Source organism: Capricornis sumatraensis, chromosome 12 (genome assembly GCF_032405125.1).
Source record: "Capricornis sumatraensis isolate serow.1 chromosome 12, serow.2, whole genome shotgun sequence".
Taxonomy (NCBI): Eukaryota; Metazoa; Chordata; class Mammalia; order Artiodactyla; family Bovidae; genus Capricornis; species Capricornis sumatraensis.
Genome location: NC_091080.1, coordinates 77,955,819 through 77,978,731, shown reverse-complemented (window position 1 = coordinate 77,978,731; position 22,913 = coordinate 77,955,819). Strand labels below are relative to the sequence as shown.

Sequence of the window (22,913 nt, the reverse complement as noted above, 5' to 3'; positions counted from 1 at the left end):
TTAAAGAATTTTTAAAATTCATTCTAAGTTGTTTCTTAGCTTGTATCAATTGCACCCCCAAATTCTATGGAGTGAAACTGCAGGAAGAGGCCAAACTCTCCTTGAACCTATGTTGACTATGACACAGAATAAGCAAGATTGCTATTCTTTTTTTTTTTTTTAAGGACAATCATATGCTCTAAAGAAGAGCTCTTGAATTTCACATAATTATTATGATTGTCTACTTAAGAAGATGTCCTATATTTTTAAGTATCCCTTAATATACACAACTTGAAAATATCCAGTAGTATGGAATTTGTAAGCAAATATTTACTTTGTAAAGAGCTCAGCATCTTTACAAATCAAAATGAGAGACTGCTATAGAGAAAATCCAAAAAACAACATCTCCGAGATGCATCTGGATATCTGTCTACAAGTGAATTTCAAAGTAAGATGTACATCAAACAATGCAAAATGAAATACCAAGTTGTTGAAACACATCAACTTTTAAAAATAGAGTTTGTGAGATACACTGTTTAAAATAAGATGTGACAGCAGTGGATTTTTAAAGGACAGATAATAGATAGGTTTAAAGAGTTGGGTTGTGCTGAGATTACAATGCATTAGAAAACTTGACACTTCAACTTTATTAGCCCACAATAAGCATGGCTGTTTCAACAATCCTATTTCACAAGCTGTAAGCAGCTTATTAAGACCTCCTAATTATTAAGGCAGAGTAATCAATCCAGTAATATTCCCTCATTAAGTCCTTGAGCTTTAAGTCCTTCAGAAAACTTTCAGAAACTAGGGCTAAATCTAGACAGTTTATATACCACCTGTTTGGATCAGAACTTTCATGTCATTGAAATAAATACTTCTTGCCTTCAATCAATGAAGACAGTACTTCTCATATGCCTGTAGTGGACTGTCTACTATGGACATTACATTTACCTGGCTCAACTTGTGACCAATAGGACATATTTACAAAACTACTAGCTCCTGGCTGGTTATGAATAACATTTGTGGTGCTGGTTGGGTTGCATATTGACTTTCTGAGCAGATGAGGAGAGTAGAAACGTCATGTTGCTTTCTGAAGGCCATCATGGGGGCTTAGCATTGGTTCCAGAGCAACAGTTGCTGGTTGGGGCACGTTATTTCTACCTCCTTCACAGGTAAGCTTCTGCTACTGACAGTCTCATTATGTGATGGTTGTACCTTCTGGACCAATATACAATGATGCCAAGAGAACAGCTAGAAACTTTCTAGGCAATCAATGAGAGTAGAAAATTACCATGATATTGATGATAATGATACCACTACTACTGTTAATATTGTATCATGGAAAGCACTATGGTTTTTCAAACACATACACACACCTATAATTTCATCTGATTTTGATAGTGATCTGTCATGTAGGCAGGGAAAGTGTTATACAATCCACAATACGGAGGAGAAAATAGATGCTAACAGTATTCTATGATGCATTAGTTTATTTAACAATGATTTATTCAGCATCTACTACGTGCCAGGAATTTTTGCTGGGAACGACACTGAAAACACAGGGAAACAAAACAAAGTTCCCTAGTTGCTGAGATAGACCAAAGACACCTAACCAGACAAACAGATCTGTACAATACACTGTGATAGATTAAGGAGAGAAGAAGAATATGAATGGTTGGGAGGAAAATGGTTAAAATGTTAAGCCAAGTGACAAGGGAAAGCCTTTCTGAGAAGGTGTACTTAGAGGGGGCCTGCTGTGGGATTATCTGCAGGAAGAACAGTACAGGAAAAGGAGTGGGGGTCCTGAGGTGAGAATATACCTGGTGGGTTTGAGGAACAGCGAGGAGGACTCTGTGTTGAAAGAGAGCTGGACATGGCTCTCATAGCGTTGTTTGCCTCAGCCAGATCCCAAGTATCATACACAAATCGCAGGTCATTATCACAGGATATCTTTCTTGTATTAAACTTTTTATTTTACATTGGAGTATAGCCGATGAGCAATGTTGTGATCGTTTCAGGTGGACCGCTAAGGGACTTAGCCGTACGTATACATGTATCCATTCTCCCCTAAATTCCCCTCGCATCCAGGCTGCCACTTAACAGTGAACAGAGTTCCCTGTGCTATACAGTAGGCGCCTGTTGGTCATCCACTTTAAATAATAGCAGGGCCTACATGTCTATCCCCAAATCTTTAACTATCCCTTCCCAGCACCCTTCCCCTCTGGTAACCATAAGTTCATTCTCTAAGTCTTCACAGGACGTCTTTGATTTCCTCAATCTGCACAAGCCGTGCTTAAATCAGTAAATGACTGTTCATAGGTATGAATTAATCAATCCATGACATGGCGAGTACTCTGCTAGGGTCAGTGAGGGGAGACCACAGTGATGACAGCAAATATATAGATAGATTTATAATCTATATCTATATATATGTGATATATGTAGCAGAGGGGAGCAGAGAATCAGAGACACAGAGGAAATATCAACCAGAGAAGGTCCAGACAAACTCAGAACGTGCATCGTAAAAGACATCGGGTTCAGGGTTGGAGGGTGATAAGAGTGACAGTGGTAGGAGAGAAGTCAGAAGGTGTTTTAAGAACATGCTCAGTGTCTTCTCCCTGCTGTCTCCTGCTCAGCCGAACAACGTGCTGCAGGAACAGACCCTTCCTCTTGGGAGAGACCTCACCGGCATTGTTTATCCAGCCCTCTACAAAGCCCTGAGATCCCTGATACTGTGATTTCTGGGTTTTGTTTGTTTCATTTTTTGCCCTTGGTCCCATAGCGCCCAGCCCAGTGCCAAGCACAGAGGAAATGGCTAAAGAGGCTTTAGTAAATTAATAATTAGTTGGGAAGCTGATGGGTAAATAGTCCTCAGAGAAAAAGCAAAGGGCACTCACTGCTCACTCTCAATGTCTTCCCTTTCTTCTTTTTTCTTGCAAGTTTTCCTATGTCACCCAACACTAACTTCATTTACTGGTTTCTGATTTCTCTGCTTTTAGAACTATGGAAAAATCAACACCATTTCTTAATCAACTGCTATTTTTGACACAACCATTTCATTCTTATGGCTCTTCCCAGGTTTGCAAAAATATATTTATAACCATTCTTTCTTTCACTCAGTACTATCTGTTTTTCTTATCCCAGGCCCTTGTAATATTCTAAAGTCCAAAGGTGTGAAAAAAAAAAAAAGCTTCTCATTTTTTCCTTTTTCACTTGTTAATAGTCTTCATGTTTTCCCATGGCACTGTATCTTTCTTCCACTCCTGCTGAGGACTCAAAACAACTTGTTCATTTCTACTTGTGAATTTTTTTTTTAACCATGAGTTTAAAAAGATTGCCAACTTTTCCAGAAGAAAAATTTAAAGTATTTCTCAACAGTGTTACTTCCCTTTGTATTGCAAATAAATCTGTGAAATAAATATTTATTTCAAAAATACTTTAACTAATCTGTGAACTGTGGATTTGGAGTCAGATGTCGTGTGATTTGGCCAAACACTTAAACTCAGAGGCTCCATTAGTTTCTTGACTTGTTGAGAATTTAATGAAGAAACGTCGGTAAACAAAATGTTCTATAAATGTGCTGGGTTTATATTTTACTGGCGTCTGGTATGATACTTTAAAGAGTCCTTCAAGTAATGCTGATTAAATCTTTTTGGCAAAGACCAATTACACCTTGCAAAACAGTTTTCTGTATTATAAACAGTATTTGTAGTTACCACATTGGCATATGTCCAGCAACACTTGCAAATTTAAATGGAAATTTCTCAACTCATATTACTTTGAAACACGCTTCATGTTATTTGGTTTAGAAGAATCACTAAGATCCTCAATATTTTTTATGTAATTTTTTTGTCCACACTATTTGGTTTTTGTACGTGAAAGAAGATCTGGGAATACTGGTCTAATCACTTTCATGTTACTTCCTGGGTAAGGGAAACAAAAGAATACTGAATAGAAAGCAAAAAAGGGTATTACTGATTGTAAGGTGGTGAGTTTATTCTCTACACAGTGTATTCAACACACAGCCTTGGACTAACAGGCTGAGATCCTACTGTGTCGCATTTGCCCATACCTCAGAATGGGCACTATGGGAAGCAATGTATTCAAATATTTCAGTAATATTTTATTGCTTATTTGTCATTTGGCAATTTGTGGCATTTAGCAGTTCTTAGCATTGCTTCCCCATTTGTTAAATCCCTTAATGTTATCCAAGAATAACACCAATTTTAACAATACTCAATGGCATACCAAGGTGTATCTATTGGGTGAAGGTGAAAGTGTTAGTCAATCAGTCCTGTCTGACTCTGCAACCCATGGTCTGTAGCCAGCCAGGCTACTCTGTCCCTGGAATTCTCCAGGCAAGAATACTGGAGTTGGTAGCCATTACCTTCCCTAGGGATAGAACCAGGGACCAAACTCAGGTCTCCTGCATTGCAGGCAGATTCTTTACCATCTGAGCCACCAGGGGAAGCAGGGGTACTCAGAAATAAAGGAACTTGTGCTTGGGCTCCTGATCAGACTTTTGTGATTATTAACATTCTTCCAATAGATTAATAATAATCTAACTCAGAATTCTATTTTCCCAAATATGACTATAGATTTTAAGTTCCTTTCTCACCTTTAAACTTGTTTGAAGAAATACAGTCCTTCAACTTCTTAGGGTTGGCAGTCTATAATTCCTCTTTATCACCAAGTTGCATTATATTACATACTTTGCACACACTACTTTTATCCTGACATCTAAGAAAAGATGGCACCTCGTAACTAATGTGGAGAAGGCAATGGCACCCCACTCCAGTACTCTTGCCTGGAAAATCCATGGACGGAGGAGTCTGGTAGGCTGCAGTCCATGGGGTATCTAAGAGTCGGGGACGACTGAGCAACTTTACTTTCACTTTTCATTTTCATGCATTGGAGAAGAAAATGGCAACCCACTCCAGTGTTCTTGCCTGGAGAATCCCAGGGACAGGGAAGCCTGGTGGGCTGCCGTCTACGGGGTTGCACAGAGTCGGACACGACTGAAGCGACTTAGCAGCAGCGTAACTAATGAGACCAAGATTCAGAAAGCTTAAGCAACTTGCCCAAGGGAAAGGAGAGTAGGTTTATTTAAAATTAACCTCATTGAAAACTGGATGTAAACTGCATATTGACACAGAAACACAGGAAAAAAACATAAATAAAACAGAAGTCCAAAAAAGTAAAAAAAAAAAAAAAAATGAGGTGACTCCAAGGATATGATGTAATAATAAAACTTTTATGTTACATGAAATACAGGTGGGCTGCTCTGACAGTCGATGGGTCAAAGGAATGAGGGGGAAATGACTGTTCATGATAATTACATTTTCCAACAGATGAAATTAAACTAGCCGTTTAGGAACTAGATTTGCCTCATTGTTTGAATCCATTAAAGGGGACCCTGCATGAAAGAGTGGGATGCTGTTCCCAGGACATCTCCACTTTCAGTTCAGTAGTGAGCTCAATCCAGGTGGTTCTTTTTTAATTTTTTTTTTTTTTAATTGTGAAAGTCACTCAGTCGTGTCCAACTCTTTGTGACCCCATGTACTATACAATCCATGGAATTCTCCAGGCCAGAATACTGGAGTGGGTAGCTGTTCCTTTCTGCAGGGGATCTTCCCAACCCAAGGATCAAACCAAGGTCTCCCGCATTGCAGGCAGATTCTTTACCAGCTGTCCCAAGGGAAGCAAAAGTCACATAATATAAAACATACTATTTTAACCATATTTCATTGCACAGTTTAGCGGCACTAAGTACATTTACATTGTTGTGCAATTCTCAGCATCATCCATCTCCTGACTTTTTCACCTTCCTAAACTGAAACTCTGTTCCCATTAAACATCAATGCCGTATCCCCCCTCCTTGCCTACCTCCCACTCCCATCACCTGTGGGCCCCTGGCATCTACCAGTGTACTTCCTGACTCTATGAATTTGACTATTCTAGGTATCTTGTTGGAGAAGGCAATGGCAACCCCCTCCAGTATTCTTGCCTGGAAAATCTCATGGACGGAGGAGTCTGGAAGGCTGCAGTCCATGGGATCACTTACGGTCGGACACGACTGAGCGACTTCACTTTCACTTTTCACTTTCATGCATTGGAGAAGGAAATGGCAACCCACTCCAGTGTTCTTGCCTGGAGAATCCCAGGGACAAGGGAGCCTGGTGGGCTGCCATCCATGGGGTTGCACAGAGTCGGACATGACTGAAGTGACTTAGCAGCAGGTATCTTGTACAAGTGCAATCAAACAGTATTTGTCAAATGGTTCTTATAACACCTTCACTGCAGACTGCTGATCAGGTTGTAGTTACATAGAAACAATTCCACAAGCATTAAAAAAGGCTGCCAGTGTCAGCCTTATAATTTAGAAGAATATCTTATCCAAGCTGAAAGATTAAGTGGTCGTGTGCAATATTTTATTAACGTTATTTTTTGTTCAAAAACCAAATTAAGAAGTGAATTCGTAGTGATTGCTATGGATGGCTGTAGGGACCAGGTATTCTAGGTCCGTGATTGACAGCAGATCGGTTTTCTCTGGCACTCCTCTGGGTGAGTGGCATTGTTGTTCCTGCTTAGTCGCCCAGTCCTGTCTGACTCTCTGTGACCCCATGGACAGCAGCAGGCCTCCCTGAAACAGACTACCGGTTAAAAACACAGGCTTTGCTTCCGACAGACCTGACCTGGCACCCTGCTTCCACCACTTCAGGGCAATGTGACCTGGAGTTCTCTGAGGCTCGCTTTCCTGCTTTATAAAAAGGGAACAATAATTTCACCTGTCTGTTAGGACTGTTTTGATGATTAAATAAAACAATGGAAAAGAACTTGCTGTTGTTAATACAGGAAATTCGTGTTTCTGACATCCTCTTCTGAAACTTACAGGCCCCATGGGAGGTTTTGCTTGAGCAGATGGGAACATGGCATTGATAGAGGGCATACCTGAGGATAGGGCTAATTTCTTAGAAAAACATCTGGTTTTAACACAAGAACTTGTGACTGTTGGAGGCTGCTGATTTCTAGACAACTAACAAGTGGCTGAGCTGGGGCTTTACCTTAGGTCTTTCTAGAATCAAATTCTGTGGTCTTTCCCTCTATCGTGTTTCCTACCTCTTTTAAATATTTCACCACTTTCCACAATGATTCATTCCTAAATGGGCTTTAACTAATACAAATTTAGAAAGAATTCTGCTTTTTTTTTTTTACTTAATTTTAACCAAGTTATCAAAAAATGAAAAATTTTTAGGTCCATCTACCAGATGGACAAGAGGAAGAATGATGTCTGCCAATACTTGATCATCTTAGCATCTACTTGATTTTTTTAAATTAAAAAAAAAAAAAACTTCTTGGTTTTAGTTTTAAGAAACTAAATTATACAAATGTTAGCAAAACATTTACATTTGGTATGTACATTTAAGCAGCGATTTCCCAGCTCCCAAAATATTTATTTTCAATATCCTGCTCACTTTTTATGGCCGATCTACTCTATTTGAAATCTGCTCAATTTATACAGCCAGTAAATTACTTTTCCATAATTGTAGTAATTACAGTACTCTTCATATGCTCCTACTTATTTCTCAGAATCCTACTATGGGAAAACATTTGTGATGAAGTCCAGACACATTATGAGGGTTTAGGAAACAATAAAAATGTTTCCCCAACATTAAAAAATATTAGTTGAGAATAAATCTGCTCAATAACTACTGGTCCTCAATGAAAGTGTCAGGATGATAAAAGACAAGCAAAGTTGACAGACTGTCACAGATTTGCGGGAGAATGAGGAGACAAGACATCTAAATGCATGTGGGACACTGAATTGAGATCTGAAACATGGAAAAGATAAACTCATGGAATTAGAATGAGGTCTGCAGTTTGGTTACAGTATCAGTGGTAATTTCCTGGTTCTAACTGTTGTACTATATCGTTATACAAGTATGTTGTTAACATTAGGATTACTTTGCCAACAAAGGTCCATCTAGTCAAAGCTATAGTTTTTCCAGTAGTCATGTATGGATGTGAGAGTTGGACTGTGAAGAAAGCTGAGCACCGAAGAGTTGATGCTTTTGAACTGTGGTGTTGGAGAAGACTTCTGAGAGTCCCTTGGACTGCAAGGAGATGCAATCAGTCCATCCTAAAGGAAATCAGTCCTAAATATTCATTGGAGGGACTGATGCTGAAGCTGAAACCCCAAACTTTGGCCACTTGATACGAAAAGCTGACTCATTTGAAAAGACCCTGATGCTGGGAAGGATTGAAGGCAGGAGGAAAACGGGATGACAGAGGACGAGATGGTTGGATGGCATCACCAACTCAATAGACATGAGCTTGAGTAAGCTCCGGGAGTTGGTGATGGACAGGGAAGCCTGGCGTGCTGCAGTCCTGCAGTCGCAAAGAGTAGGACGTGACTGAGCAACTAAACTGAACTGAACTGAGACATTAGGATAAGATGAATAAAGGGTATATGTGAGCTGTACTATTTTTGTGACATTTTGTAAGTTAAAAATTATTTCAAAATAAATATCAAAAAATAATTTGATTTCAGGTAGATCAAGGCCAGAGAAAAAACATTTGTAAAGCCATTTCTTCACCATAGTTCCTAGTATATAAAACCCACTTGTTAAGCTTAATGCATATACATATATTAATCTCCTTGTAAGTAAGATCCTCTAATTTGTAATTTTATTCATTCAACTAAAGGCTTAGGCTCAAGTGTCTCTTTACATGATCAACAAAGAAAGAGTTCTGTGTGTTCAGGAGAATGTAAAGATACTTAAATGAAATAGAGAAACACTCTAAGCAAAAGCGATGCACTAATTATGACTCATTTGTTAAAGCATAAAAATATCAGATAGAACATTACCTGACAGACAATAAGTGCTTAATAAAAAGGAAAGCCTAAATCTTAAATAAGCTGCTAGATACCTTCTAGAAGGTAATAATTAGTACAGATTACTGCTGCATTCCTGTATAAATAGACACAGTTAATCGGCAGGATCACAGGCATGTTCCTGAACTGCTATAGCATCTCTCATGCTTCTCTGTCAGATTAAGAAGGTTCACATAAAAAATTTGATTTTTATCTTATAATCAGTTTGCCTTAAACTTTATGATTTTGCTTTTCCAAACTGTAAGTTTCTGCATCTTAAAAAATGCTTGGATGTAGCTTTAAATTCAGCTTTTCTTATCTTATATGTTAATGGTTAATTTAATAAGTTTGTGATGAACACAAGCAATCTGAAGCCAGTGATCACCAATTAAATGGATAGGAATCCATAGATGACACAGCAGAATTGAAATGATTTAAAAAAAAAATCCCAAGGCACTCAGGAAAAGTGGAATTTAATATCTACCAATTCCACATGGAAATTAAATGCATCCTGAAACTAACCTCTCCAAATCAAATTCAAAGGAAAACATAATAACAATTCAGCACAATTCATTGTCAGGTTTTATTATTTTTTAAATGTTGTATGGCCACTATTAAACTGTTTGAAACGTTGACCTCAAAACCCAGGATTCCTATGTGGGTTAAGAAAAATAAATAGAAATCCTTCCAAAGAGACTGGAAGCCTGCATACAGCCATGGGCTCAACCTTTGATCGGAGCCACATGCTGCAACCTCCAATTATTGTTCTCAGGCTCAACCTTTCCTCTCACTTTATTCTGGCAGCTTTCCAAAGAGGGACAGGTGGTTTTAAGGCATTTTCTTGGGTTACAAATCAAATAATATTTCATGGTTTTCACCTTTAATGGGCTAAGCAGAAGGCATTCGACAAAAGTCACTACGGAGGTTTGGCGAAATAATTTATACTCTAGGGCATTCTTAAATCAGTAACTTGGCAATATGAGATTCAAAAAAAAAAAAACAAAACAAAACACCTCACTGCTCCTTCCAATGCTGCATTGCAAAAGCTGCATTGTGTGTGTTTGTCTTGCTCCTTGGATGGACTCCATGTTCAGAAACTCATTAATAGATTACATTGGTCCTTACATGTTGTTTTCATTGGTGACAGCTGTGCTATAAGGTATGCAATGAAGTAAGGGGTTGTTTTCTAATACAGGGCATTCTTGCCAGTGAAAGAAATGAATGCCCTAGAGGCAAGCTTTTGGTAAAATTAATGAATTTCATGCTTCAACATGAAATTCAGAACTTGGCGGTGACCTAAACACTAGGCGACCCTAGTTTTCATATGCTAAGAAAAGCAAAAGCCGAAGTCAATAGAAAATGAATTTACTCTTGGGTTGACTGCCATTATAAAATCTCACTGTGTATGTGCTAAGTATGACCATCAAAGGGTTCCTGAATAATGAGAAAATGTATCTTGGGGCTTCCCAGGTGGCACTAATGGCAAAGAACCTGCCTGCCAATGCAAGAGACGTAAGAGATGTGGGTTCAATCCCTGGGTTGGGAAGATCCCCTGGAAGAGGGCAAGGTGACCCACTCTAGTATTCTTGTCTGGAGAATCCCATGGACAGAGGAGCCTGGCAGACTGCAGTCCATAGGGTTGCAAAGAGTTGGACACAACTTAGCCTGCACATGCACCTTGGGAACCGATCAAGGCAAGTCTTCATTGTAACATTCTGTTAAGCATTGTCATATTTGCACAGCTCTCATTCTAACTACAATTAAAGAGGTCGCAGAGTATGTACAGATAAAGACTCATTCTGAGAATTCATATTGATGAGCAGGCTGTTAAATGTTTAACATTTAGAGGTAAAGAGAGCATAATTTCACAGGGGAAGAACAGGTAGGCACCTGAGTGGTGCCCAGGAGAGGGGATTCTGGGAACAATCTGATGGAGTTTAGTAGAGAAGTTGGCTACAGAATCATCTGGAGTGGAAACCCTCCAATGGTTCTTGGCATCCTTGCCTCCTATTCAAAGAACACAAAACACTACTATTTTCAGTATCCAATGGGACATTCCTATTTTGGGTACCACCGTTTCTCAAGTCCAGCAAGGCTTAAAGAAATGGAAGAAATCCATGCTTGTCATATTCCAAGTAGCTTTTCTATTGGCCCATAGTATCATCTTTCTTTCATGTGTTTGTCTTAGTCAGATCTGATGTGTTTCTTTCTTTACCCTCTCTTTAGTTGCCTATATTTAGACATGAAGTCCTATAAATTCTTACTTTCATTTCTATCATTAGCACTGTCTTCCTTTCTCCTTCTATACCCTTCTATTTCAGTGATTGTCTCACTACCACTGGTCTCATTCATCTGAATCCATCCTTTACTCAGATGCCAAATTATTGCTTAGACCCTGCTATTCCTTGGATAAAAGTGTCCTGTGACTTGTCATTGCCTACAAGTCAAAAGAAAGTCAAGTATTTGACTGGCTTTCAAAGCTTCAGCCATCCATGCCTGACCAATCCCACCTTCCAGTATAGCCAGCAAGTATGTCTATATCAGCTTGCCTGGTTTCTTCGCAAGCACTTAAGCACATCATGCTTATTCTTATCTCTGCACCACTCTTTTTCCATCTTAGTGTCACCAGATTCTTATTCACCTGAGCAAGAGCAAGGTCCTCTCTGCTGGGATGGACTCTGCCTCCCAGGAGCTAAGGAAAATCCAGAAACAGGGTAAGAAGAAGCTTGTGTGATGAAGTGCACTTTCTCTAATCTTGTCCACTTTGATTCTTTCTGAGTAAGTATCCTCTTACCATTTTTCCTCTGTTTTTTGGCCTGCCTGCCCTGGTTATCTCTTTTGTTTGCATGCTTCTAGTATAGCAAGCCCCCTACATATGAACAAGTTCCGTTCTAACAGCATGTTCATAAATCCTATTTGTAAGTCCAACAAAGTTAGCCTAAGTATCCAACTAACACAATTGGCTATAAAGTACTATACTGTAATAGATTTATAATACTTTTCACACAAATAATACATAACACACAAACAAAAGTAGAGAGGACATTTTTAATCTTACAGTACAGTACCTTCAAAAGTACAGTAGTACAATACAGCTGCTGGCATACTGGGGCTGGCATCGAGTGAAGAGGCAAGAAGAATTACTGACTGGAGGATGGTGAAAAGCTGGGAACTGAAGGGTGGTCAGCAGCAGGAGATGGAGGGCAAGCTGCCATTTCACTCACACCCGACACTGATGAAATGCATGTTCTCACCTTTGAAAGTTTGCAACTTGAATGTTGGTACATAGTGGACTTACTTACCTTGATCTTCTATCTCGTTGTCTACTCTGCTGCTTTCTATTTTCTGCTCATACCTTCATAGGTTATTCACCTCAAGGGAAACCCACATGGCTTCTCCTTCAGTGCTACCTTTGTGGACATGTCTGATCCTTCAGATGCATTATCTAGCTTCATTCTCACAAAGCTAAGAGGTGGGTTCTATTATCTCCAGTTTATTGATGGGAAAACACCTGGAGATTTATGACGGTTAAATAATGTTCTTCAAGTCACAGATAATAACATACATGGAGACAGGATTCAAACTCATGTAGTGATTCAAGGACTATTGCTCATAACTACGCACTTAATTAAACTCCCACTTTGAAAGCATATATGTCATCTCTTTGGAAAATTAGAATTTCTCAGGAATGGGGAATATAGCTTTTGTTTCTTTTGTATCTACCACATGCCCAGTCCGTCTAGTCAAGGCTATAGTTTTTCCAGTAGTCATGTATGGATGTGAGAGTTGGACTGTGAAGAAGGCTGAGCGCCGAAGAATTGATGCTTTTGAACTGTGGTGTTGGAGAAGACTCTTGAGAGTCCCTTGGACTGCAAGGAGATCAACCAGTCCATTCTGAAGGAGATCAACCCTGGAATTTCTTTGGAAGGAATGATGCTAAAGCTGAAACTCCAGTACTTTGGCCACCTCAGGCAAAGAGTTGACTCATTGGAAAAGACTTTGATGCTGGGAGGGATTGGGGGCAGGAGAAGAAGGGGACAACCGAGGATGAGATGGCTGGATGGCATCACTGACTCAATGGACGCGAGTCTGAGTGAACTCTGGGAGTTGGTGATGGACAGGGAGGCCTGGTGTGCTGCGATGCATGGGGTCGCAAAGAGTCGGACACAACTGAGCGACTGAACTGAACTGAACTGATATGCCCAGTCTTGATCTAAGCACAAAAAAGGCATCTAATTGCACACTTCTTTGAAGAGAATTAGATGTATTCAGAAGCTGAGCTATATGATGGAAATTGTAGATATTTCAATGGTCTAAACTTGTCCAATAGCATAACCATTACCCATTTATAGTGATTAAATTAATTAAATTAATGAAATGAGAAATTTAGTTCCTCAGACGTATTAGTCACATTTTAAGTGCTCAAAAGCTACATGTGACTGAACTTAAATTAATCAAAATAAAATACAAATTCAATTGATCAGTCTCATTAGACATAGTTACAGTGCTCAGTAGGTACATATGGCTAGCTACTATGTTGGGCAGCTCAGACATAGACTATTTCTATTGATGCAAAAAAATTCTATTGGACAGTGCTCACTATAGTAAATACTCAAATTCTCCCAATATTTCCCACATCAATTCATATAGCCAGAGACTCAGAGTTACTTCCTAAACAGTAAAACCTGGGCTCTGAAGCCAAAACCTGATAGTTGCAACTTACATGTTCTATGACCTTGGAAATGTCACTTATCTGTACAACGGAAATCATAATATTGACTACTTAATAGGGTTGTTGCAAAGATTAAAAGGGTAAAATGATTACAGTATTGCCTGATAGAAAGTAAATGTCCAATATCTGTTAGCTCTTATTGCTATGTATGTAATATTTTCCAAATGGAACCAAGAACCATACAAAAAGAGGAAGAAAGTTTCCTACAACTCTCTCATGGTTTTAGAATTGGATACTATAATTGTAGGTGAGTAGCAAGACACTCTTCAACATTCAACCTCTCATAGACACCCTTGATAAGTATATATTTGGATCTCAACCAATAAATGGTAGTATTAGACACATATTGGATTACCATAAGTTTGCCAAATATTTTATATTCAGACACAGCATTTCAATAAAAAATACTACAAGGCTCATGAATGAAGGGATGCATGTATATATATATCTCACTTTGTGGAATCACTGTTTAGAAGTCAGTTCCTATGCATGATCCACACCTTCCAAGTGTGCCGTGTAGGGTATTTGTAGAATTACTCCTCCTGAACACTCTGAGACTACTGTGGATTTTGGTTTTCCCATCTGGTTGGGTTTTATACATAGATTTTGGACTATGGAATACATTTCTATGACTATATTAACACAGAAGAATTTGGAACACAAAACTATGATAAGATAAAGAACTCATCTAAAAAGAAAAGCCTAGGACTTTGAATTTGGAAAACCAGGAGCCATATGCATAAGTTTTAAGATCAAGAACTCCAAACTGCCCTCACTCGCTGATTGTCATGGATTCTGAGAAAATTCCCTTTCTTAAGGCCAGTAAACTCTCTTACAGAAGAGTGATTCCACTTTCTCTGGGAGACCTGACTTTTTCAAGCTAGCATGAAGTTACTCGTGATAGATGTAGGGCTGAGGTAAGACAGGAGTCATCTTCTGATTCAGCCAATCTCAAAGCCACAACAACTCTGGCAGCCAAAGAGGTGATAGTTGCTACTTCCAAAACTCTAACACATCTATTAGCTTATTCATTCCACTTGATATTATTTTGAGGCCTCTCATTAAATCAGTTAATTTCCTGAGCATTGAGATTTTAGAGGTGAATACTGTCTGGGTTTTTTTTTTTTTTTTTTTGTCATTTAATTATCAGTGTTATCTTTCTAGAAGATCTCAGCACTTTAAAGAATAAAAATATAATACTTATATCTCTTCTTGGGGTAATGTCAAACATTCACTGGTTTATTTTTTCATTTCTCTTTCTAATTTTCACTTATTCAGGGGTTATAGTAAAGGAAACTCTTAGTGTAGCAAATTGTTTAAATCCATGCAAAGGAAAAAAAAAATCAAGGGTATATCTTTTTATGTGGGATTTATATATAAGCTGTTATTTGAAGGACAAGTCATATTTCATGCTCTATTTTAATTTAAATTCTCTCCTGGCTATCTTACCACATATCTGTAGACACAATATTTTTAAGTGACTTGCCAATTCACAATTTTCATATACCATGAAGGATCTCAAAAGTTTCAATTACTCCCAAGGACATTTTTTCCCATTTCCCTTTCAGAGTAACCAATGAAAACATGTTTTTAACCATCAGAATAATTCCTAGGGCTGTCTCTTCTAACCTGGCTTCACCTCTGGCTCCTTGGAGCATTTGCTCACGATAAACAATCCACAAAGAAAGGAAGATAAAAAGAAAACCGTTCAAAAAGTTTTTCATAATTGTTAAAGAAATAAGCCTGAGGGAAAAAGACAAACATGAAGGTGTGATTCGCAGCTCCACTTTTTTTTTTTTATTTTAATTTTGGCTTCACAGCTTGTGAAAATGAAAGTGAACGTTGCTCAGTTGTGTCCGACTTTTTGCCACGCCTCGGACTATACAGTCCATGGAATTCTCCAGGCCAGAATACTGGGGTGAGTAGCCTGTCCCTTCTCCAGCGGATCATCCCAGCTCAGGGACTGAACCCAGGTCTCCCGCACTGCAGGCAGATTCTTTACCAACTGACGTACTTTATAATTGTTAAAGAAATAATCCTGAGGAAAAGTGACATAAGCATTAAGACATGATTAGCAGCTCTTTTTTTTTTTTTTAAATTTTGGCTGCACAGCTTGTGGGGTCTCAGTTACATGACTGGGAATGGAAACTGGGCCACAACAGTGCAAGTATGAATCCTAACTACTAGGCCACCAGGGAACTACTTTAGTAGCTCTACTTGTGAGATAATAATGAATTAAAGGAACTTTTAGAACAATTGGAAGACATATTTATACCTAATATATTTCTACTTAAGATCTAATTATATCTATGTTAATATAAATGTTATGTTTATGGGAAATGAAGTCTAAGTACCCTGGTTTAACAATACTATTATTAAGATGTTTTAATAAAGTATGGCAGCATTGTACAAGGACCTATTACTTGGGTTAAAATTAAGATTTTCATTTTCCCTATTAATCAAGACTCTCAAAGGGATTTGCATATTTTAGGAGTTTATTCGCCTCCTCCTTTTATTCATTACATTGTTCACCACATGAAGGATTTTGGTCACAGTGGTCCTAGGACTTGTTATAAGGTCACTATTTATAAGCGGTCATGTGTTATTTTAATTTTTTAAATTAATTTTTATTGGAGTATAGCTTCTTAACAATTTTGTGTTAGTTTCTACTATACAACAAAGTGAATCAGCTATACATACACATATATAGCCTCTCCTTTGTGGATTTCCTTCCCATGTAGGTCACAACAGAGCTCTGAGTAGAATTTCCAGTGCCATACATGAAGTTCTCAGTAGTTATCTATTTTATACATAGCATCAATAGTGTTTTAATGTTGTCTTTAACAATCCACTAACTTTGCCCTATTTATATTTCTTGTTTGTACAACACAATCCTTTTTCCTACCTCATATTCCTCTTATTTCCTGAAATTGGAATTGCTAAGACTGTCAGTGGGCTAATGGTAGTGTTTGATTTTTGTCTGCATTTCTGGGACCTATTTAACTTGAAATCTGTTGAATTCCATTCTAAAGAATCATCAAATATTTTCTCTTGGCATGCCCCAAACCAGACATCTTGTGTTGTAGCTTGAACTTGAAAACATGACAGTGAAAACTATCACATTACTAAAATCAGATGTCAATTATTAAAAACAAGTGCTTTCTGCTATAATTGTCAAATTAAACCATTTATCTATAAGAAACACTGAAATTGAAGTGTAAATTGAAAGCAAAATGTAAAATCGCCAATACAAAGGCAATTCTGTAGAAACTTTCAATCATTTTGATGTGCTTGGCTTGCTCCTGGTAAACTAAATCCTTCTGTCCCTGGTTCTCATAGAAACTGGAGAGCAGGATAAGGCAGAAGAGGTATTTCAGTGAACTTCCCATTATAAATGGAACATCTTGTATCCTAAAGAATGTTGTACTTGCAAAAATTGGTATGCCTTGTTGCAGGCCATTGGTGGTGTCATATTATACTGCACCATGAATTCCAACTTGAAACTCTAGAATATCATATTTATGGGAATTGGAGTAAGTACAATTACAAATTGTATAGAAGTTGAGTATGTGGGAACTGGAAGAGATGGATGAACAGAAGTTGGCTCTGGGGACCCAGGAAATACCTATGCATACCTTAGAAGGACTCCTTGTCTATAACACCAAGGACTTTTAGGTTCACGTGCTTTGCCGGCTTTGATCCATGGGAAAGTCTGCTTGAGACTTTCAGAATGGAAACTGCAGTGCCACGAATCCCCTGAGTTGCTGCCTCAAGAAGAGCAATAGTAAGTGTTCAGAGGTTGGGAAATGCCTCCTTCCCCATGTGTTTGCTGAATCGCCCCCTACATTAAACCACCCTTAAAACATTAACCCTATCGTGCCACATAGTGATATTTTCACATATGAAGTTTTCAGAATGAAACCACTCTCCAAAAGTAGGAAATCGATAACAAATGCTGCTCATGAAAGGCTTCTGGGTACCAGCCAACTGTTTTCTTTCTTTATTTTTTTCTCAATGAGTAGTTAGCACTGCTTATGGATTCTGCCAGCATTAGAGAGAGAACACAGCATATGATAAATGTCCATGAGAAACGAGAAATGTTGAATCAATAACTAAAGAAAGAAGGCAGAGGTTTGGGAGGGGTTAGATTTCAACTGATAGAAAATAAAGTAATTCTGTTTTTTTTTTTTTAATCTTTCTTGGTGCTTTTAAGAATGCACAAGGGCAAACGTAAGTTCTGTAGCTAACGGTGAGATCAGATTCTACAATAATTGCCTTGACTTTTGTTCTTCAGTTTTAGAGCTGTGTTTCTGGCCTGTGTTATTGAATAGGCTCTTGTCTTCTACAAAGCAGAGATGAAGAAGCCTTGGAAGTTTGCTGCTAGCTACAGTTCCTGAAATGATTTTCTATGTTTAGGGTCTAGAGGTTTTTGAGACATGGGATTTATATACATCAGCCAGAGTCATATTTACTATAGAATTCTTTAAAACTAAAAAAAAGTATCAGATTTATATTACAGGATTTCATGCTTAAGAAAATCTCTGAAAGAGGAGCATCTTACACAAATGCTTGAAATAGTTCCTTGTGTGTATTCTATATCCTTCTGAAATGCAACATCTCACAGTCCATAAATTTTATAAAAAGTGAACCCAAGTTTATTTATATGAAATGATACATGTTTATCTAGCAACATGTTCCCCAGATAGCAAGTTGCAAATACACTAAATACCTTGAGGATGAAATGACTCTTGCAGGTGCTACGAAAGTCATCTGTGTCCCCAGGTGGCCATTTATAATCTGACACATGTCCTTTGACTGACCTAACACACCTTCCTTGCACCTGGCTTTAATTTACAACTTGATAGCAGCTGTCACAGTGAAAGAAGCAGGCTCATTACCTGATTTGTTTCTGCCATCCCTGCACTCATCCAGGGATCTGCGCTTTTTAAATGACTGAATTAGTCATACTTCCCTTAGACGAGTAGACCTACAAAGTAACACAGAACAGCCTCTGACTGCATTCCCTTCCATGGCTCTGCCTACTTGTTTCCATTCACTCCATTCAATGGATGTGTACTGAGCCCTGTTCTTAGAAGGCAGGACTTTACTGGCTTGACTCCCTTGCTTAAATCAGAGCAAGGTCCATGGTAGACATGTGCTGGATTTACGAATGAATGAGAGGATGAATGAAGAGTATCCACTGCATTGTCTCTTGGCCTAGCACAGATGTGGTATTTACCTTAGGTTTCACGTTTGATGTTGTCACGCCAGTTTTCTGTCTTGAGACTTGGTTGGTTTGAAAGGAGGAAGAAGCCCAGAGAGTTTGATATCATTGGTTTGTCTGATCTATGAGTACAAGTCCTAAAGGCCTAAATTAATACAAATTGCTCTTTTGTCTCTTTCTCTCATTGGAGGTTATCAGTAGATCAGGGAACTCGATCTTTTCTGGACAAAAATGAATACACGTCTTCCAAATCTTATCAGTTCAAGTCCATGTCAATGGTGGTGAGAGTGGGTCATAAACCATGTCAAAAATTAACCAAATAAGTATTTAAAAACCACTAGATAGATCATGCTACACCTTTTGAAATTGTCACAGACATTTGCTAATACTTGGAGCCTGTAAGGCAACAATTGTACGCATTACGGCTGCTCAACATCAATTGTATTTGACCAATGATAATTCAATACTTAGTCACAGAATGAGTACTTTATTCTATACTTATCAATCTAGGGCTTCTCTGACCCCCTAGATGAAGTTAAGTCCTCCTGAGTAATAGACACTTAGAATCCTGAGCCTCTGTTTTTTTAACACCTCATCACAGTTGATTATAATTAATTTAACTACATTCAGTTCCCTGAGGGCAAAAAAGTATGTTTTTAGCTTACTCAATATAATGAGTTGAATTAATATGTTAAGACTATAAGCATCTTACAAACTAGAATAACCTAAAAAGTTAAGCTCCAGTGTTGGGAAAGAAACATGGTAAGGTCTCACTTCTACATGGAACTATACAGATAATTTCACCTTCTATTTATAGTAATAAGCCTCCTGCAACATTTCAGTGTTAAAAAAAAAGTGCAGAACAACATGGAATCTGTCTTTAGTCTCACCAACATGTGCCTCCCCTTACCTACAAAACTTTTATTTTTCCTAATTCTCACAGTCTATTCTATTCTCTAGTTATAGAAGGTACCAGATGTTTGGGGGAGGCTGTTCCACACATCCTAGATTTTAAAATAGAAGCAAGATCTATTGTAGCTGTATAATGTAACTTCAGCCTTAACTTCTGTGCTCACCAGCTAGGTGTAATCTGCAATGCGGTTGGTCGTCAGTGGAACTGTTCTTATCTGTGGAATGCTGGTATCCATGCCAAACACTCAAAAGAACCACAGGATATTACCGAAATGGCACGTTCTGTCCACAATCCATTTCCCTCTAGGAAATTTTAATTTACATAAACACTTTTCAAGAAAACCCTTTTGCATTTAGACAACTGTTAAAAACCAGGCTAGAATAAGCTGAGTATGAATATACAGCAACACCTGGGGTAAGTGCCTGAAAGAGACTGTCAATATCCTCAGATTATTCTTCTACTGCAGGTTTCAAAGAGGGAACCAGCTAAAAGCCACTCACATCCTTCTGCTCCTGGGAGCGGTGGGAAGGGGGGCAGGGGGCTTGGATGCAGCAAGTGGGAGATACAGGTTGAAGCCTGCCTGGGCTTTTGTACTGGGGAATCCCTCATGCTTCTAGGCAGCAGCAGGCACCTCCAGAGAGAGGCAAACCCAGGCTTTCAAGTACCCTACAATGGAGCTGGCAGCATCTTCTTCAAAGCTGCCAGCAAACTTAAAAAAAAAACACCTCTTTATCCAAAAAAGGAAAAAAAAAAGTTCTTTTTTTAAAAATAATAGTTAATTAATAAGAATCTTTAGAGCTGGGTCTCCCCTACTTTAACAGAGCTAAAATTTCTAAAGAATTATGAAAATATACCACAAATAGAACTCCTGATTTTTTCCCTAGGATTTTAAAAAAAAACAACTGCACAACTTCAGAAGTGAATGTGAATACCAGTGGGGTTTTTACTTGAACACTTAAAACATTTCACTTTATCAGCAAAGTGTCTTTCTTTTGACATGATGCAGACACCAACTGAATTCTAAATCGTTATAAATCACTTTCAATTAATTCGAGGCATTGTAAAGATTATGAGAATGTGCCACCAATTCAGTCCTCGTTGTGACTGCTGGTTGATTGCGTGCCACTGTTAACCGTTTAGATGAGCACATAATAAAAAAACAACTGATAAAATGTATAAACCAGGACATCAATGTGGCAGACAGAGACAGCACGTGCAGTTGACAGCAGTGGGAATGAAGGGTTTGATGACGAGACACTGGAAGTCTAGAGTGATGGGATGCAGGTGCTAAGCAGAGAGAGGGCTATTATATATAATTTTTGTTGAATTACTGATTTGCTCACTGATCTTTGCTGCTGCATTCGTGAACACTGTAACACTGCCATCTTGGATGTATCTGTGTGGAAAATGGACTTGGCACCTTTGACTAATTCATGTAATAAGCTGGTGAACTCACACCTCACATCCAGACAAGTATTAGCAAGAACATAATTTGCCCTATAAGTCTATGCAGCTGGTCAATTCTCAATGCCGCAGGTAAGAAAATTGAAAGAATTTTCTTAGAAATCTCTAGTACTAATAAAAAATGATACAGGGGAGCAAGGGCTATGAAATATATTAATGCAGGCCCAACCACCAGCTTCCCTTCAAACATATGGTAAGACACCACAGGTAACCCCATCATAGGTTAAGTTCAAATTTTAGTTTTTTAATCATATGATTTTCCAGGCATTCCATTTCACATCAAATTGACACCTAGGAAAACCAACTGATTTAAGCATAAGGATTTGTTTCATGTTAAAACAGCCAACAACACTGAGAAAAAAAGCCAAGCAACAAGTCACTGTTGCTCTTACAAGTTAACAAGCCCATATTCTAATTTTTGATCATGTCCTGCTCTATTTAACAAAATCCACATGCCTACTTTCTCCAGTAAATTGCAAGCTGACTAAAACAGTTTGACTGCGTTATGTATTTTGGCAATTTTGACCCAACAGTATGAATAATTTTTATGATTCAAAAGTGATGATGCTATGAGACTTATCTGCTTTTTTAACAGGTAAATCCTTTTAGATTTCTTTGTGAGTACTTTAATGTGGTAACCTTAAGCTTTCTTTATTTATAGTTTGCATTTAACTTACAGATTTGTTTTACTTTTCCCACTCAATGATTTATACAGTTGTTTCAGTTTAGGCTTTACATATGTAAGTGATAATATGATTATACCAATATACTACATTTGAGTTACTTTTTCTTTTGAATTGAGTAGGCTAATGAAGGATGCAAGTGTTTTTAAATTAGTATTATTTAGGTAGCATGTCTTTGCCAAAATTCATCTAAACTTATATTTTAGAAGTTCAGGCTTACATGTCTAAAAAATTCATACTCCTCTCTAAAATCTTAGCAAAGGACAAAAATCTTAGCAAAGAATCACATCTTTTTGAGTTAGAAAGGTACCTAAGTGACTAACTTTTTAAAAAACCCCTCATTTCTCAAATGTAGTAACTCAAGATTATACAAATAGATTTTGTCCTCCCACTGAAGAGAAAGAGTAGAATACATCAATTTATTCTCTCTGTAATGATTTCTGAGATCTTTGTTAGATTACTTCCATTTGGATCTACCCACTCTAAAATCTTTCTAAAACTTTACAACCATTTTCTTTGGCCTTCATAAGCAAAATAGTGTGTTAGCTAATGAGTTTTTCTGCCAAGGCTGACTGCATATTTTTGCGAAGGTTTCTTTGCATTCTGATACACCTTTTTCCTTTCCTACCCAAATCTGAGATGTCAGAGACTTTACTCAAGCCTTCTAGTTTAGAGGGTTGCATAAACGATGAAGTCCCTCTGAGGCTGAGGAATGCCGCTGTTATTGGCCCCACTCTGCTTGTCACAATGCAACCCCAGTAAATGCAGTTGAAAACTACTTTTATTTGAAGGCCATTTGACAGAGAGGGAGAAAACACATTTACTCTTTCAAGGCCTGTGTATTTTCCTGGGAGAAGCCTGCCTATGAAATTTGTCCTTTTATCCTTGGATAGCAATTTGGGAAATATCTTTTGGCAGTGCAGTCTCCTGAGTGGTTTCTGCATCTTCAGACCACAGCAGTGATTCACAGACCTACTCTGTATCTCCCCTACCTCCCTCCCACTTCCTTTTTAAAGACGGGAAGGCTGTTTCATGCTGCTGTG

General features: G+C 38.2%; 1 protein-coding gene across 1 annotated transcript in view; it reads right to left on the bottom strand.

Moving 5' to 3' along the window:
* Positions 1-22,913, bottom strand: part of GPC6 (glypican 6) — a 1,216,347-nt gene that overhangs the window by 350,497 nt on the left and 842,937 nt on the right. The window lies entirely within an intron of this gene.